The sequence below is a fragment of the Triticum dicoccoides genome, chromosome 1A (assembly GCF_002162155.2).
Source record: "Triticum dicoccoides isolate Atlit2015 ecotype Zavitan chromosome 1A, WEW_v2.0, whole genome shotgun sequence".
NCBI classification, from domain to species: domain Eukaryota; kingdom Viridiplantae; phylum Streptophyta; class Magnoliopsida; order Poales; family Poaceae; genus Triticum; species Triticum dicoccoides.
The window spans coordinates 586174250-586192671 of NC_041380.1; the positions used below are offsets into that span (position 1 = coordinate 586174250).

The 18422-nt window shown below is 42.6% G+C and overlaps 2 non-coding genes and 1 pseudogene across 2 annotated transcripts; all 3 read left to right on the plus strand.

Annotated features, from left to right (window-relative positions):
* Positions 1-566: 566 nt before the first annotated feature.
* LOC119356299 lies at positions 567-15187 on the plus strand (annotated as a pseudogene).
* A 478-nt stretch (positions 15188-15665) lies between these two features.
* TRNAQ-CUG lies at positions 15666-15737 on the plus strand. Its single transcript has one exon. It is a non-coding gene; the product is annotated as a tRNA-Gln (tRNA).
* A 1157-nt stretch (positions 15738-16894) lies between these two features.
* TRNAQ-CUG lies at positions 16895-16966 on the plus strand. Its single transcript has one exon. It is a non-coding gene; the product is annotated as a tRNA-Gln (tRNA).
* Positions 16967-18422: the final 1456 nt, after the last annotated feature.

Here is an 18422-nt window from a genome sequence, read left to right on the forward strand (position 1 = left end):
AAAAAGTCCAAAAATTGTTCTTTTCCGGTGACAAACAAGAAGGCCAGTACAGCAGCTAGGCGTCAAAGCGGCCTCTGGAGCTGAGAGCTGTGGCAACGGAAACGCCTTGAGAAACGCCAAAATCGCCTACCAGACTCAACTCGGCGAAGGTTGTTGTTTTGGTGTGCCGGTACTTCTGTGGCGCTTTAGCACGACGACTTTTCGACTGTCTATTACAACAAGCTTTGTCGGCTTCATGATAACTTTTACACATGCCATGATGCGGTATAATGTGTATGCATCATGATAACTTTTACACATGCCATGATGTGGTTTAAGCATGATGATAAATCCACATATAATGACCCATCTGGATTGTTTATCCTACTATCTATATGGTCAATCATAATTGACCACATATAACCCGAAAACAAAATGAGCGCATGCATTAAAAAGTTGGAGCGCGTAGCGATAGGTCGCACGGAGGCGGCTCAAAGATTGATAAATAAATAAATTCCCCGGCGGCAAACAGGAAGGCCAGTACAGCAGCTAGGCGTCAAGACTCAAGAGCGGTGCCTGGAGCTGAATGAAAGCCGTGGCAGCGGGAAACGCCTTGAGAAGCGCCAAAATCGGCTACGAGCTACTGCTAGGAGACTCGACCGTTGCTGGCAAGCCGACGAGGAGGGTCGGCAAGAGGACACGCGCGCGCAGGCCAAGCGAGCCAGTCACTGACTCACTCAGTCGGCACCTCGCCCCCGGACGCGGCACGCGCTAGCGCACGTGGCAGCGGCCGCCCCTCCGCCCCGCCCCGCCCCGGATCTCGCCTCGGATCCTCCCTCCCTCTCTTCCGGCACCAGCCAGCCCAGTACGGGAGTACTACTGCTACCTGCTGCCAGTAGTACCACCGGACCGGAGGTCAGGAGCCTCTCCCTTCCTCCCATGGCATTGCGTGTGATCCGCTGCGTGGCGCGCGCCTGCTAGACTGCTTTGCCCGCTCCCCCACGTGCCCGCGCTCGCTCCTGCTGCCGTGCCGACGTGCCGTGCCTTGTGGACTTCCTCCCTCCCTCCCTCCCCCGGTTGCGGGCTTGCGGGCGGGCGGGTGGAGTTTCGGTTGGGGAGAAAAGGAGAGGCGGAGGTGGAGGAGGAGGAGCGCTGCCTGCCACGGCCGCTGCGCCAGGTGCCAGGCGAGGTGAGGTGGGTGGTGGCTCACGGGCGCTTCACGGGTTCCGCGCCGCCTTTGCCTTTGCTTTCACTCACACGGAAAGTGCCGCCGCGCCGCGCGTGACGCCCCAACCGCCCCAACGCCGACGTCGCCGCCCCGCGCCGCGCCCCGCCCCGCCCGCATACATATCCCGCGCTCCCTGCGTGCCAGTGCAGTGCCCGCTTCGCTCCTTCCGTCGATCTGCGGTCCCGCGCCGTGCTCCTGCTCGCGCCGCGCTCGACCGATTGGTTCCGACCGACCGGCTCCCGGCTGCCGGCGTCGGTGAATGAGCATGGGGCGCTACGCGGCCTCAACGGATCCGGAGGCGGGCAGGGACGGGGACGGGGCCGTCCTGCTCCGCTCGCCCAGCGGGGCCACCGCGCGGGTGCGTCCCCCGTCTTCACTCTCACTACTGCTGGGTTGGGCGTGATTCTGAATTTCTTTCTGATGGGGTTTTGGGCGTTGGTTGCAGGTGAGCCTGCACGGCGGGCAGGTCGTCTCCTGGAAGAACGACCGGGGAGATGAGCTCCTCTTCACCAGCAGCAAGGTCAGCCTGCCCCTCCTCCTGTTCCCCACTCTTCAGTTCAGCTCTGGTCTACTCTGCTCTGCTCTCTTCTGTGCTGGTTAGAGATTCATTTTGGGGAACTGTACAAAATATGAATTCCCCATTCAGCGTGTCACTTGCTTTAACTGCTGCGGATAATTACGGCAATGTGGGGTTGGATTATCACGCAGGCTGTATGCATTTTCTGAATTTAACATTGGGAGGACAGACAAGAGTGTTCAAGTAGACTGTACTGGTGGTTGGAGATTTGGAGTAGACAGCTAGGAATTAAGGTTCATGAGTCACAATGCCTCCCCCCACAGCCAGTTCTCGTGGCTAGCTCCGTCCGATTTGCAAACATGTGGGGGCTGTACTCTACTCCCTCCGTCTCAAAATAAGTGTCGCTGATTTAGTACAAAGTTAGTACAAGGAGGGATTAGTAGTCACTCTTATGTCTTATGTGTTCCATTGTCTTACTAGGCACTTGCATATAACCCAAGTTGTTGGTGTGCAGGCAATCATGAAGCCACCAAAGGCGATGCGTGGCGGGATTCCGATATGCTTTCCGCAGGTACCACATTACTCCAGTTTCTATTTGATTGTCTGTCTACTTACCAGAGAGTACAAATACTGATAGGAGATGAGAGCAGAACTGCTTGTTTTTTCTTGGCGTTACTGATAACTGCAAAACTCTCTCAGTTTGGGAACTGCGGGACCTTGGAGCGACATGGATTTGCGAGGAATAGGATGTGGGGCCTCGATGAGGAGCATCCGGCATTGAGTCGCAGTGACAGTGGCAGCAGATCTTTTGTTGACCTTATCCTAAAGCCATCTGAAGAGGACACGAAGAGCTGGCCACATAGGTATGCATCTCATCTCTGTTGATTAATCTGCACCTACTTTCTGGCTGCACACACTCTCTGTTTTACAACTAAATGAGGGTGGATGTCGAGGTTCTGCAAGCGAGTACTCGAGATGCTTGGTTAACAGCCGAAGCCTGTACCTCTGATGATATTTCGTTCACAATATCCGTATGGTTAGATATGTGCATGTTTAGGTAGAGAGTGTAGTATGATAATACTGATGTTCATACATATAGGGTAATTTTTTTGATGAGTATGGTTAAGATTCAGCGGCACCTCTAATTGGCGACTGGTAGTCGCTTGGAACATAGATGCTGAAGACATAAGAATGAGAGGGGATTTCCTTGTGCTCTCATTCTTGTTTCATATCTGTATCCCTTCCCTACAATGTTTGCATGCATTTTACCTGATCACTTGATTTTGGTTGCAGTTTCGAGTTCCGGCTGAGAATCTCTCTCACAAAGGACGGTGACCTCTCACTAGTATCGCGCATCAGAAACGTTAATGGCAAGCCATTCAGTTTCTCATTTGCCTACCACACATACCTCTCAGTTTCAGACATCAGGTCAGGCGACATGTACCCAACATAAGCGCTTTCTTGCGCCTCACTGTCGAACTGCTTTCTGTTGATGTCATACAATGTTGACACAAATGACTTTTGTCATGCCCTGTTAACTCCAGCGAGGTGAGGATAGAAGGCTTGGAGACCCTTGATTATCTGGACAATCTCAGCCAGCGGGAACGCCATACCGAACAAGGAGACGCCATAACGTTCGAATCAGAGGTGAATAACTGAATATTAAGAGAAGCTTCAACAATAATGTACTACTCCCTCTGTTCACAAATGTCAGACGTTTTGGCAGTTTAAATTTGTGAACAGAGGGTGTAGCACATTCGTAGTTTAGTAGTACACTTGAATCTATTGATGCTAGCTGAAACCCATCTTTTCGAATGTCGGTATGAATTTGACTTCCATTTAGCAATATCAGAGATTCAGAGTCGCACTGCTTCTCTGCAGTGAAGGTGCTAACAACACCTGGTGCATGTGCAAACGTTTTTGCAGGTCGACCGAGTGTACGTCAGCTCGCCGAACGTGATAGCGGTGCTCGACCACGAGAAGAAGCGCACCTTCGTCATCAGGAAGGATGGCCTCCCCGACACCGGTAAGACACAGATCATTTCATCCATTTCCCTCCGTCCGGCTGGCTTGCGAAGCCAGACATGGTGGTATATATGATAGTAACACAGTCTGCAATGTCCTCGGTGCTGTTGGCAGTGGTGTGGAACCCGTGGGAGAAGAAGGCGAAGACGATGGCGGACTTCGGGGACGAGGAGTACAAGCAGACGCTGTGCGTGGACGCGGCGGCGGCGGAGCGGCCCATCACGCTGAGGCCCGGGGAGGAGTGGACGGGGAGGCTGGAGCTCTCCGCCGTGCCGTCGACCAACTGCAGCGACCACCTCGATCAGCCCGGCATCATGTGAGGATGCACTAGCGTGTAGCGTGGTTGGTTGGTGATTGGTTGCAGTGCTGTCTGTATGTGTAGCCGCCTGTCCGTCTGTCAGGGAGTCGCTTTCGTTGTACTAGCATCTTGTACATGTACATGGATGGGATCAGTAGGTTGGTTGGATCCGTGGTGGTCAGCCGGCGGCGCTGGGTTCGCCGGTTCTGAGACCTGGTTTCTGGAATGGCATCAAACCTTTTTCTTTCAAGTCTTCTGATTTCCTTTTTCTAGAAGCAAGTCTTTTGGTTTCTGGAATGAGAAACTCTTACCATCACCTGGCGGATTGCAGCGGCCGCGTCCACCACCTCCCCTGCGTTACATGTCTCCACGTGGGCCGCGTCCACCACCTCCCCTGCGTTACATGTCTCCACGTGAGAGCCCGTGTGCCGTCCTTTATCAAACGTTGAAACATATGCAGTGTTGTAATGGTCTACAATGAGTTTACATTTTGCAATAAAACTTATTTTGTGAATTTTTTCACAATAAGACCTCGATTGCAAAAAAAATGCAACAAAACAATTTTTTGTAAAAAATTCTATAACAAGACCTGTGTTGCAATGGTGGGGCGTATTCGGCGGCTTGATGCGGCAAATCTGACGGCTCGCGACTCGGCTGATCTTGACGCGTAGCACGCCCTGAAATGGCATCGGACTTTTTTTAGGGTGTCTTTTTTTTTTAGGGTTTATTTATCAATCGGGCAGTTGTCGATCCACTTCTTTGACGGCCCACCAAGCGGAGTCAAAAAGCCCGGGAAAACCCCGCCGGAAATGGAGCGCGGCGGCGGCAAAATTTCCCCAATCTCTCCGCTCCCCTCGCGCCCTCGCCTCCGCGACCAGCAGCTCCCGCTACACGCACCGGCCAGGCGCCCGAGCCCTAGCGGGGCGGCATGGACTCGGCGATGCTCTCCAGCACCTGTGCCGGCCTCCGCGCCCCGGAGGAGGACGACGACGGAGGCGCCGTCGGCTACGCAAGGGCGAGGACTGCCTCGGTACCCCACCCCACGCCCCTCCTCTCGCGCCTCACTCGCGCTCCCCTCCGGCCTTTTGGTGTTCGCTGACTGCCTGACTTCCGCTGCGCGTTTGTGCTGACAATCTGAAGGATCTGCAGAGGCTGCTGCGGCGGGACGACCCGGAGCGGCGGGAGGTCTTCAAGCAGGTCTGCAAGTGGAGGATCGCGTCCAGAGATCTGATGCCCATCATCGAGAAGTACCAGTCCGACCGCAACCTCGTCATCACGGCAGGTAGATTTTCTATCCCCCTTCCTGAAACTCTCAAGTTATTGTCATGGTCTGCACGGACGGAACCCGCACAAGATCTGTCAGTCTCGAGCAATTAGATTAGAGAACTGATTTTGTGGGTAGAGGAGTCTCTGACACTGTCCACATTTTGCTGTCTTGATTCGCCGAAGCTTATGTGCACATTATGTAACAACCAGCTTATATTATTTCTCCTATTGTGATACTGGCCATCATTATGTAACAACCAGCTTATGTGCAAATTATGATACTGGCCATCATTTCTCCTACTGTGCATACCTGTGCAGTTCTGTTGTGCAACCAGCTTATACTGTTGAACAAAAACTAGCGTCTGCCATTTCGGATCTGTTTGTTAAATAACAGTATCCTCTATCTATTTTTAGTATGCATTTTTTTCTTATCCGAGGATACCAGTATGTAGTTTTGAACTTCAGGAAAATCACAAACTTGGTTATGCATGGAATGGAAGAGTTAGTTAGCCAGACTGAAGTTCATCATCCCTCTACTCCTTATATTGACAAATATACATCATTTTTGAACTTGGTTATGCATGGAAGGCCCCAGACTCTACTCCCTATATTCACAAATATGCATTGCTCTAGCCACTGAATTGGTCTCCATGGTGAATTTTTTTAGCAAACTTCCGCCATAAATCTTTGAGCATTAATCTCTTGAGAAACAGAATCTTGATCGCTACTTTCGGCCATAACAATTTGGTAAAATCTGTAAGAAATTATTATGAGGGTAATTCAGTCTTATAGATTAGGATATGGTAATCTGATAAGAATGCACACACCTTCGTGGCATGTTTTGACCTTATAGACCTAAATATCTGTTACTCTAAGGGTCAAATTTTGATTTACTTGTAATTCATCTGGAATTGAGTCTTATCACTGTAATTAATCTGATAAGATGTCAAAACTAGTACATATGTTGCCCTAAGCACATAATGAAAAGAAATTATTGTGATCTAACTAATTTGTAGTTGCTCGCCATTAAGAGCCTGCATTTTCAGTCGCAGAAGGAGAAGGCTGCACGGGTTAAGCGGTAAGAATGACAACATCGATAATCATCCCCTATCATCTGATGGAGAAACATCGCAAGCACGCAAGCGCAGGTAATTTCCTGCATAGAGTTGCTTACATGAGTTAATTCTATTGGCGTGATGTGTTTTTCTTTTGAGTTTGTTACTGTTAATGAAAGATATGCAAAGCTTTTGTGCGTGCTCTAAAAAGACTGTTTTACTCTTAAAAGGCCTTTTGTATCAGAAAGTATGATTGCTGACAAATGTCGGGAGTTTTGCCATTTTGTACTCTAAACCATGAAATTTACATATTTTTGTTTACCTTTATATTAAATGCCGTGGGATATGTGTATGCACAAACATTTAGTTTTGCAAAACCACATCACATTATTTGGTATTGTATAACATTTATTCTTTTGACTATACTACATAGCATGTATTGTGATGTTTGTTTTTTAGTTTCGTCATAGGCAAACATACGACTAATTTAGGAGTGCAGGCAGGTTGCATCTTCCCTCTCTAAGAACTGAGTGCAAACATGCCGCAGATATATGAAGTTATTTATGTTGCCTTGTCCGTTTTGATGTCCTGAGTGTTTCCTTTCATCTATTGCAGAACCAAAACTAAGGAGCTGCCACCGGTGAATCTTTCACCAACTATATCACAACATCAAGAGACTCCGCAAGGCACGGATTCTGATGATGACACCGTTGGATGTATGCTTAGGTGAGGTGATTCGGCTTTATATACATCAAGGACTGATTATTGAATGATCCCTAGGTGAGTTTTATAAAGGACCAGATGTGTCATTTTTTCTCAGTGGCCATGAAGCTGTATTACATGCTCAATAGTCAGTTAACTATAGTTATCAGTAAGATGGGTTGCATAACTTAGCAGGCCAAAGATGTCAAAACTAGTACATACGTTGCCCTAAGCACATCATGAAAATAAATTAGTGTGATCTAATAACTAATTGGTAGTTACTTGCCATTAAGTCTAGCCTGTATTTTCAGGCGCATAAGGAAAAGGCTGGATGGGGTAAGCAGGAAGTATGACAACAACGATAATCATCCAGTATCATCGGATGAAGAAACATTGCAAGCACGCAAGCGCAGGTAATTTCCTGCATGGAGTTGCTTACACGAGTTAATTCTATTGGTGTGATATGTTTTCTTTGAGCTTGTTACTAGCACTGTTAATGAAAGATATGCGAAGCTTTTGTCTGTGCTCTGAAAAGACTGTCATACTATTGAAAGGCCTTTTATATCAGAAAGTATGATTGCTAACAAATGCCCGGAGATTCTGCAGAGATATTTTTGGTTAATTTTATTTTAGGTTGCTATTGATTATGCTGGAAATGCCCTGAGATGTATGAGCAAACATTTGTTTATGCAAAACAACATCACATTCTTTTGATTACTCTCCATAGCATGTATTGTGATGTTCTTTTTTTAGTTTCGTCGTAGGCAAATGTGGAAATAATTTAGGACTCTAGGTTGCATTTTCCCTTGCTAAGAACTTTTAGCTTCGTCGTAGGCAAATGTGGAAATAATTTAGGACTCTAGGTTGCATTTTCCCTTGCTAAGAATTGAGTGCAAACATGCCACAGATACATGAAGTTATTTATATTGCCTTGTCCGTTTTGATGTCCTGAGTGTTTACCTTCATCTATTGCAGAACCAAAACTAAGGAGCTGTCATTGGAGAATCTTTCACCGATCATATCACAGCATCAAGAGACTTCACAAGGCATGGATTCTGACGATAAGACCATACGATCTGTGCTTAGGTGAGCTTATTTGACTTTATATACATCAAGAACTGATTACTGAATGTTCACCAGGTGAGTATTATAAAGGATCAGCTGTCCCATTCTTTCTCAGTGGCTGTGAATATGTGTTACATGCTCAACACTCAGTCATGTATAGTTATCAGTAAGATGGGATGCATAACTAGCAGGCCAAAGGTGTCAAAACTAGTACATACATGGCCCTAAGCAAATCGTGAAAAGAAATCAGTGTGATTTAATAATTATTGGTAGTTACTTGCCATTAAGTGTAGCCTGCATTTTTTCAGGCGCATAAGGAAAAGACTGCCTTTGTTAAGCAATAGGAATGATAACGGCGATAATCATCAAATATCATCTGATGAAGAAACATTGCAATTGCCTAAGCGCAGGTAATTTCCTGCATGTAGTTGCTTTCATGAATTAACTTGATTGGCGTGATATGTTTTTCTTTGAGTTTGTTCCTGTCAATGAAAGATATGTAACGCTTTTGTGTATGTGCTCTATAAAAGACTTTTTTACTATTAAAAGGCTTCTATATTAGAAGTATGTTTTCTGACAAATGCCTAGAAATTTTGCCAGTATGCAATCTAAATCGTTAAATGTAGATATTTTTGTCAACTTTATTTGAAATTGCCAGTGATTATGCTGGAAATGCCATGGGATGTATGAACAAACATTTGTTTCTGCAAAAACAACATCACATCATTTGGTCTTGTATGACATTTATTCTTTTGAGTACACTTCATAGCATGTATTGTGATGTTCGTCTTTTAGTTTTGTCACAGGCAAATGTGCAACTAATTTAGGACTCTAGGTTGCATTTTTTCCTTGATAAGAATTGAGTGCAAACATGCCACAGATATATGAAGTTATTTATGCTGCCTTGCCTGTTTTGATGTCCTCAATGTTTCCCTTCATCTATTGCAGAACCGAAACTAAAGAGCTGCCGTTGATGGATCTTTCACCGAGTTTATCACAACATCAAGATACTTCGCAAGGCACAGATTCTGATGGCGAGACCGTAGGGTCAATGCTTAGGTGAGCTCATTCGGTTTTATACACATCACGAACAAACCACTGAATGTTCAGCAGCTGATATTATAGAGAACCAGCTGTGTCATTCTTCCTCAGTGGCAGTGAACCTGTATTGCATCCTCAACAATCAGTTTTGTATAGTTATCAGTAAGATGGGTTGCATAACTTAGCAGGCCAAAGATGTCAAAACTAGTACATACGTTGCCCTAAGCACATCATGAAAATAAATTAGTGTGATCTAATAACTAATTGGTAGTTACTTGCCATTAAGTCTAGCCTATATTTTCAGGCGCATAAGGAAAAGGCTGGATGGGGTAAGCAGGAAGTATGACAACAACGATAATCATCCAGTATCATCGGATGAAGAAACATTGCAATCATGCAAGCGCAGGTAATTTCCTGCATGGAGTTGCTTACACGAGTTAATTCTATTGGTGTGATATGTTTTCTTTGAGCTTGTTACTGACACTGTTAATGAAAGATATGCGAAGCTTTTGTCTGTGCTCTGAAAAGACTGTCATACTATTGAAAGGCCTTTTATATCAGAAAGTATGATTGCTAACAAATGCCCGGAGATTCTGCAGAGATATTTTTGGTTAATTTTATTTTAGGTTGCTATTGATTATGCTGGAAATGCCCTGAGATGTATGAGCAAACATTTGTTTCTGCAAAAGAACATCACATTCTTTTGATTACTCTCCATAGCATGTATTATGATATTCTTTTTTTAGTTTCGTCGTAGGCAAATGTGGAAATAATTTAGGACTCTAGGTTGCATTTTCCCTTGCTAAGAACTTTTAGCTTTGTCGTAGGCAAATGAGGAAATAATTTAGGACTCTAGGTTGCATTTTCCCTTGCTAAGAATTGAGTGCAAACATGCCACAGATACACGAAGTTATTTATATTGCCTTGTCCGTTTGGATGTCCTGAGTGTTTACCTTCATCTATTCAGAACCAAAACTAAGGAGCTGTCATTGGAGAATCTTTCACCGATCATATCACAGCATCAAGAGATTTCACAAGGCACGGATTCTGACGATGAGACCATACGATCTGTGCGTAGGTGAGCTTATTTGTCTTAATATACATCAAGAATTGATTACTGAATGTTCACTAGGTGAGTACTATAAAGGATCAGCTGTCTCATTCTTTCTCAGTGGTCGTGAATATGTGTTACATGCTCAACACTCAGTCATGTATAGTTATCAGTAAGATGGGATGCATAACTAGCAGGCCAAAGGTGTCAAAACTAGTACATACATGGCCCTAAGCACATCGTGAAAAGAAATCAGTGTGATTTAATAATTATTGGTAGTTACTTGCCATTAAGTGTAGCCTGCATTTTTTCAGGCGCATAAGGAAAAGACTGCCTCTGTTAAGCAATAGGAATGATAACGGCGATAATCATCAAATATCATCTGATGAAGAAACATTGCAATTACCTAAGCGCAGGTAATTTCCTGCATGTAGTTGCTTTCATGAATTAACTCTATTGGCGTGATATGTTTTTCTTTGAGTTTGTTCCTGTCAATGAAAGATATGTAACGCTTTTGTGTGTGTGCTCTAAAAATGACTTTTTTACTATTAAAAGGCTTCTACTCCCTCCGTTCCTAAATATTTGTCTTTTTAGATATTTCAAATTGAGTACCACATACGGATGTATATAGACATATTTTAGACTGTAGATTCACTCATTTTCCTCCGTATGTAGGCACTTGTTCAAATTTCTAGAAAGACAAATATTTAGGAACGGAGGGAGTATATTTGAAGTATGTTTTCTGACAAATGCCTAGAAATTTTGCCAGTATGCAATCTAAATCGTTAAATGTAGATATTTTTGTCAACTTTATTTGAAGTTGCCAGTGATTATGCTGGAAATGCCATGGGATGTATGAACAAACATTTGTCTCTGCAAAAACAACATCACATCATTTGGTCTTGTATGACATTTATTCTTTTGAGTACACTTCATAGCATGTATTGTGATGTTCGTCTTTTAGTTTTGTCACAGGCAAATGTGCAACTAATTTAGGACTCTAGGTTGCATTTTTTCCTTGATAAGAATTGAGTGCAAACATGCCACAGATATATGAAGTTATTTATGCTGCCTTGTCTGTTTTGATGTCCTTAATGTTTCCCTTCATCTATTGCAGAACCGAAACTAAAGAGTTGCCGTTGATGGATCTTTCACCGAGTTTATCACAGCATCAAGATACTTCGCAAGGCACAGATTCTGATGGCGAGACCGTAGGATCAATGCTTAGGTGAGCTCACTCGGTTTTATACACATCACGAACAAACCACTGAATGTTCAGCAGCTGATATTATAGAGAACCAGCTGTGTCATTCTTCCTCAGTGGCAGTGAACCTGTATTGTATGCTCAACAATCAGTTTTTGTAGTTACCAGTAAGATGGGTTGCATAACTTAGCAGGCCAAAGATGTCAAAACTAGTACATTCGTTGCCCTAAGCACATCATGAAAATAAATTAGTGTGATCTAATAACTAATTGGTAGTTACTCGCCATTAAGTCTAGCCTGTATTTTTAGGCGCATAAGGAAAAGGCTGGATGGGGTAAGCAGGAAGTATGACAACAATGATAATCATCCAGTATCATCTGATGAAGAAACATTGCAAAAACGAAAGCGCAGGTAATTTCCTGCATGGAGTTGCTTACATGAGTTAATTCTATTGGCGTGATATGTTTTCTCTGAGCTTGTTACTGACACTGTTAATGAAAGATATGCAAAGCTTTTGTCTGTGCTCTGAAAAGACCGTCATACTACTGAAAGGCCTTTTATATCAGAATGTATGATTGCTAACAAATGCCCGGAGATTCTGCAGAGATATTTTTGGTTAATTTTAGTTTAGGTTGCTATTGATTATGCTGGAAATGCCCTGAGATGTATGAGCAAACATTTGTTTCTGCAAAACAACATCACATTCTTTGGTCCTGTATGAGATTTATTCTTTTTATTACTCTTCATAGCATGTATTGTGATGTTCTTTTTTTAGTTTTGTCGTAGGCAAATGTGGAAATAATTTAGGACTCTAGGTTGCATTTTCCCTTGCTAAGAACTTTTAGCTTCGTCGTAGGCAAATGTGGAAATAATTTAGGACTCTAGGTTGCATTTTCCCTTGCTAAGAACCGAGTGCAAACATGCCACAGATACATGAAGTTATTTATGTTGCCTTGTCTGTTATGATGTCCTGAGTGTTTATCTTCATCTATTGCAGAACCAAAACTAGGGAGCTGCCGTTGGAGAGTCTTTCACCGATCATATCACAGCATCAAGAGACTTCACAAGGCACGGATTCTGACGATGAGACCATAGGACCTGTGGTTAGGTGAGGTCATTTGACTTTATATATATCAAGAACTAATTACTGAATGTTCACCAGGTGAGTATTGTAAAGGATCATCTGTCTCATTCTTTCTCAGTGGCCGTGAATATGTGTTACATGCTCAACAATCTGTCATGTATAGTTGTCAGTAAGATGGGATGCATAACTAGCAGGCCAAAGGTGTCAAAACTAGTACATACATGGCCCTAAGCACATTGTGAAAAGAAATCAGTGTGATTTAATAATCAATTGGTAGTTACTTGCCATTAAGTGTAGCTGCATTTTTTCATGTGCATAAGGAAAAGGCTGCCTCTGTTAAGCAATAAGAATGATAACGGTGATAATCATTCAATATCATCTGATGAAGAAACATTGCAATTACGTAAGCGCAGGTAATTTTCTGCATGTAGTTGCTTTCATGAGTTAATTCTACTGGCGTGAATGCGTGATATGTTTTTCTTTGAGTTTGTTCCTGTCAATGAAAGATATGCAACGCTTTTGTGTGTGTGCTCTAAAAAAGACTTTTTTACCATTAGAAGGCTTCCATATTAGAAGTATGTTTTCTTACAAATGCACGGCAATTTTGCCAGTATGCAATCTAAACCGTTAAATGCAGATATTTTTGTTAACTTTATTTGAAGTTGCCAGTGTTATGCTGGAAATGCCATAGAATGTATGAACAAACATTTGTTTCTGCAAAAACATCACATTATTTGGTTTTGTATGACATTTATTCTTTTGAGTACACTCCATAGCATGTATTGTGATGTTCGTCTTTTAATCTTGTTATAGGCAATAGTGCAACTAATTTAGGACTCTAGGTTGCATTTTTCCCTTGATAGGAATTGAGTGCAAACATGCCAGACATATGAAGTTATTTATGCTGCCTTGTCTGTTTTGATGTCCTCAATCTTTGCCTTCATCTATTGCAGAACCGAAACTAAAGAGCTACTGTTGATGGATCTTTCACCGAGTATATCATAGCATCAAGAGACTTCGCAAGGCACGGATTCTGATGGCGAGACCATGGGATCAATGCTTAGGTGAGCTCATTCGGTTTTATGCACATCAAGAACAGACTACTGAATGTTCACCAGCTTTATATTATAAAGGACCACCTGTGTCATTCTTCCTCAGTGTCCGTGAACCTGTATTGCATGCTCAACAATCGGTTTTGTATATTTATCAGTAAGATGGGATGCATAAGTTAGCAGGCCAAAGATGTCAAAACTAGTACATATGTTGCCCTAAGCACATAATGAAAAGAAATTATTGTGATCTAATAACTAATTTGTAGTTGCTTGCCATTAAGTCTAGCCTACATTTTCAGGCGCATAAGGAAAAGGCTGGATGGGTTAAGCAGGAAGTATGACAACAACGATAATCATCCAATATCATCTGATGAAGAAACATTGCAAGCACGCAAGTGCAGGTAATTTCCTGCATGGAGTTGCTTACATGAGTTAATTCTATTGGCGTGATATGTTTTCTTTGAGTTTGTTATACTGTTAATGAAAGATAGGCAAAGCTTTTGTGTGTGCTCAAAAAGGAATGTTTCACTATTAAAAGGCCTTCTATATCAGGCAGTATGATTGCTGACAAAATGCCTGGAAATTCTGCCAGAAATATTTTTGGTTAATTTTATTTAAGTTGCCATTGATTATGCTGGAAATTTTATGAGATGTATGAGCAAACATTTGTTTCTGCAAAACATCACATTATTTGGTCCTGTATGACTTTATTCTTTTGACTACTCTCCATAGCATGTATTGAGATGTTTTTTATTTATAGTTTCATCGTATGCAAATGTGCAACTAATTCAGGACCCTAGGTTGCATTTCCCCTTGCTAAGTACTGGGTGCAAACATGCCACAGATTTACAAAGTTATTTATGCTGCTTTGTCCGTTTTGATGTTCTGAGTGGTTTGATACATATCACAGCATCAAGAGACTTGTTCCTGGTGTTGAGACTACTGGTTCAGTTATCATGTAAGCTCATTTGAGTTATTTACATCACATACTTGGAATAGCTTGGTATTTTGTTTGAGATAGAATAGCTTCATATTTGAGGGTGTATGTTTTCCTATGTTATGCACTTATGCCTAGTGAAAGCCGAAAATAGGTAGACATGAATAACCAGCAAGAGTAACTTCCCACCTTTTCAGGGACACTCCTCTCCATCCGGAGCTAAACAATAACGGTGTCCGTGCTGGTGAGGCTGAACTTCTAGATGACTTGAGTGAGCCTGAGCTGGATGACCGTGAACATACTGAACAACGGATCATCGACGACAGAGACATGTCTGAACCTGGGGACAGGTCAGGTGCTTCTTTCAGCCAGAAGGCCAGTTTGAAAAGAAGACACAAAAATGGTAATTGATGACGACGACGATGATGAGCAGTTTGCCTTGAAATTTAGCGAGGATAAAACGTTGGATCCTGCAGCTGTTTGGAGTAGATGGTCTGCTACTGCCGTGCTTCTGAGTTGGGAGCACTGGAATTTTTTAGCAGTAAGCAGATGCAACCTGTTTGTACATGATTTGTTTTATTTTTGAGGCTGATTCTGATGTTAATTTTGGATGGAGCCATCTTGCAATGCTAGCAAATTTCTTATTTGAGATGCCAATTCATTTTCTCTCTTTTGCGACAAAATATTTTCTGTTATGTGGCAGACGTGAATGAACATCAACCGAAACCATATATGTGTAGTACGATTGCCACAGGTTGTGAGCTAATAGATACTCTCTCTGTTCCAAAATAGATGACCCAACGTTGTATTGATTTTGTACTACAATGTTGGGTCATCTATTTTGGAACGGAGGGAGTACCTCTCTGGCACGTTGGTTTCAGTCTGCTGTAGCAGGCCGCGACGGTGACCCCGGCGGTGCCGGCGCCGTCGGCGCTCTCGTGCCTCCATCAGTCGTCGCCGGATTAGCTAGTCCAGTCCCCGGCACATCACGGCGAGCACTGTTCAAAAGGGTAACCTGCGACGGCTGCTAATTGTAGCAGCCGATCTAACTGTGGATCGTATGAGAGGATTGATTAGTCCTTGCAGCTTGCTCTGTTTTCTAGGTTCAGACCCACTCGAATTAATAAGAAAGGAGCAATTTGGAAAATCGAATCAGCAAATGGTCCCATGGTCTAGTGGTTAGGACATTGGACTCTGAATCCAGTAACCCGAGTTCAAGTCTCGGTGGGACCTGTTTTTTCGTATCATTTTGTTTATGTGCTTGAATTTTTTTGCCATTTCTTTTTTTTTTCAAGGAAAAAAGCCTCATAATGCATCCTATATATATTGTCAATTATGATTTCTTATTTGGTTCTCACTATTATTTTGAATCATCTCTACAAAGTTCGTAACCTGTTTTTTCGTATCATTTTGTTATGTGCTTGAATTTTTTTGCCATTCCTTTTTTTAAGGAAAAAAAAGCCTCATAATGCATCCTATATATATTGTCAATTATGATTTCTTATTTGGTTCTCACTATTATTTTGAATCATCTCTACAAAGTTCGTATTTTTGTTTGCTATTTACCATGCAACAATGCTATCATTCTCTATTTCTTATTCACACAACGCCATATTTTTTCAAGCGTTGTTAGAGCAACTTCAACAGTTCTTCTAAAAAAACTTCTTATAAAAGTGCTTTTACAGAATGTCCCTAAATTTTAGGGAAAGTTTTCTGAGAGCTACTTTTGTCAGATTCCGTAAATTTCTTCCCCTAAATCTGTTTCTATTTTATTTTTCATTAAACAAAATGAGATAAATGGCCTAGGGCCCGCCAATCAGTGATACACGTGACGGTCTCCGATGAGGGAAGTTGGGGTCAAGTTTACAGGATCCTGTAAATTTATTCCACGTTTACGGGATCTCTTTGAGGCGTTGTTTGGCCCTAACGGTAGTTTTCTTTTACAGAAACATGATTTGTTCGAGTTGCTCTTATGCTATTTTATATCTCTTTTTGTCTCAAATACGTGAACGATGCACCAAACTTTCTTTATCTTATTTCTCATCGAAATAGTTTGTGGCCACTAGCCTGTATACGTTGATCACGATATACAGTGAGATGTGGCGAAACGATATCTTCTCAGTTTCATATTTTGCCTCTCTTTTGGTACCACACTTTTCAAGTCAGGTGTCAAACAAAGCAGATTTCTAAGTTTCTAACTGTTTCGATGGACCGAAGGCTCGTGGAGTTGATATGGTTTTTAGGAATTTGTATCAGTATTTGGTTTTGACTTTGGAAAACAAGACAGGGGAAAGCAGATTTTCTCAGACACTCGACGGTCGTCAGATAGGATGCCTGACCCGCTCTATTATTAATTATATAAGTGCTATTCGAAAATCTAATCAGCAGATGGTCCCATGGTCTAGTGGTTAGGACATTGGACTCTGAATCCAGTAACCCGAGTTCAAGTCTCGGTGGGACCTTTTTTTCCTTCGGTTTTTCCTTGCTAAAAAACGTGACATTCCCCTTTTCTTTTCAAGAAAAACCTTCCTGATTGATCATATCTTTATCGGAAGGTATTACTTCTACTTTCTTATTTGGTTCTTCGTTATTTTTTTGAATCTTCTTTATAGGGTTTGCTCTATTTTGGTTTGCGATTTTCCATACGACAATATGACCATTCCATATTTCTTATTTACTAGAGTAATTTTTATCCCAATCAACATCGTCGTGTCTCCTGTATTTTTCACGGACGCGTCTAGCGAGCGGTCGCTGGCGCTCCGCAGTGGCTGCCACTTTTAGCAAGTTTATATTCTTATCAAACAAAAAAGGAAAGATTCTTTCCTATTGTAAAAAAAATAGAAAAGGCATGTAACATGTTTTTAATTACGGATTAGAAAGCAACCAGGTGTGAACACATTAATTTAGAGTTCCTTTTCATTTTAAAAGCCATAACTTTAGAACCAAACATTGAAATTAAGATCCGCTTTCACCGTTGGGACTTTTTTTCCTTTGGTTTTTCCTTGCTAAAAAACGTGACATTCCCCTTTTCTTTTCAAGAAAAACCTTCCTGATTGATCATATCTTTGTCGGAATGTATTACTTCTACTTTCGCTATTTTTTTGAATCTTCTTTATAGGGTTTGCTCTATTTTGCTTTGCAATTTTCCATACGACAGTACGACCATTCCATATTTCTTATTTACTAGAGTAATTTTTATCCCAATCAACATCGTCGTGTCTCCTGTATTTTTCATGGACGCGTCTAGCGAGCGGTCGCTAGCGCTCCGCAGCGGCTGCCACTTTTAGCAAGTTTATATTCTTATCAAACAAAAAAAGAAAGATTCTTTCCTATTGTAAAAAAAATAGAAAAGGCATGTAACATGTTTTTAATTACGGATTAGAAAGCAATCAGGTGTGAACACATTAATTTAGAGTTCCTTTTCATTTTAAAAGCCATAACTTTAGAACCAAACATCGAAATTAAGATCCGCTTTCACCGTTGGAACCCTTACGACGTGCTCTTCGAAATTAGATCCCGCATGGGTATTGTTTCGATGATTTTTTTGTGTGCAATTTAGTACCTCGTTTTATGCAACTGCCTAGTAGTCGATGTGCAACTAGCAGATCGTGGATGTGCAACTTTTCGCCTACCCCGTGGATGTGCAGTTTTCACTAATGTCACCTCCACCCCCTCAAACTACCCCTTCCAGTGAGATGAGAAATTTCGTCCGTTGCTCGGGCCAACTGCCTAGTAATTGACATGCAACTTTCCGCTTGCCCGTGGATGTGCTTTCACTATTTACTGCATCCGCCAACTTTCTATTAGTGATTGTGCAACTTCGGATGCTGCCACGGCCAACTGTCTAACAGTGATTTGTAACTTTATCCTATACCCCATGGATGTGTAGTTTCCCTTCTAGCACACGGTCCAAACCAC